Raw genomic sequence first — 501 nt, 5'->3', positions numbered from 1 at the left:
CAAATTAATGAAGTATGAATTATAAAATGCTTCATGATGATAAAGTATTATCTATAATGATGAGAATACTTTTGACTTGGGTTTTAGTCATTGAATAATGAATTATGATAAAAACAAAACGTATATAAAATAAACACATTAAAAAGATGTGTTTGCTCTAATCTTAAAAATATGCAGGAAGATATTTTATGTACATCTGATGTTTATGTTGTTTTGTATGTGTAACATTTGTGTATTTGTGTTTAAAACTACAAAAAAAAAACTAAAAACTAATCATTTAATTTTGGCTCTTATTATTAAATACTTTTACTTTTCTGTTTGGTTTATAATATTTTTAGTCTCCTCTTTGTCTGTGTCGGACTATTTTATTATTTATTATTATAATAAAGACGTCCACCAACACAGTGATAAATTCCACAGTTGTATTGTCCATACTCTCATGTTCAGCCTTCAGTTTGTAATTTGTCTCGTGTGAACGCTCTAAACACTGAAAACACTGTT

The 501-nt window shown here is 26.1% G+C and overlaps 1 protein-coding gene across 2 annotated transcripts in view; it reads right to left on the bottom strand.

Moving 5' to 3' along the window:
* Window positions 1-501, bottom strand: part of LOC111646395 (uncharacterized) — a 5,334-nt gene that overhangs the window by 3,835 nt on the left and 998 nt on the right. The window lies entirely within an intron of this gene.

This window comes from Seriola lalandi, unplaced genomic scaffold (genome assembly GCF_002814215.2).
Source record: "Seriola lalandi dorsalis isolate HSWRI2012SDOR001 ecotype SW California unplaced genomic scaffold, Sedor1 jcf7180002054970, whole genome shotgun sequence".
Lineage (NCBI taxonomy): Eukaryota > Metazoa > Chordata > Actinopteri > Carangiformes > Carangidae > Seriola > Seriola lalandi.
Note: the sequence above shows the minus strand (reverse complement) of the source record. Positions and strands in the feature narration are given on the sequence as shown.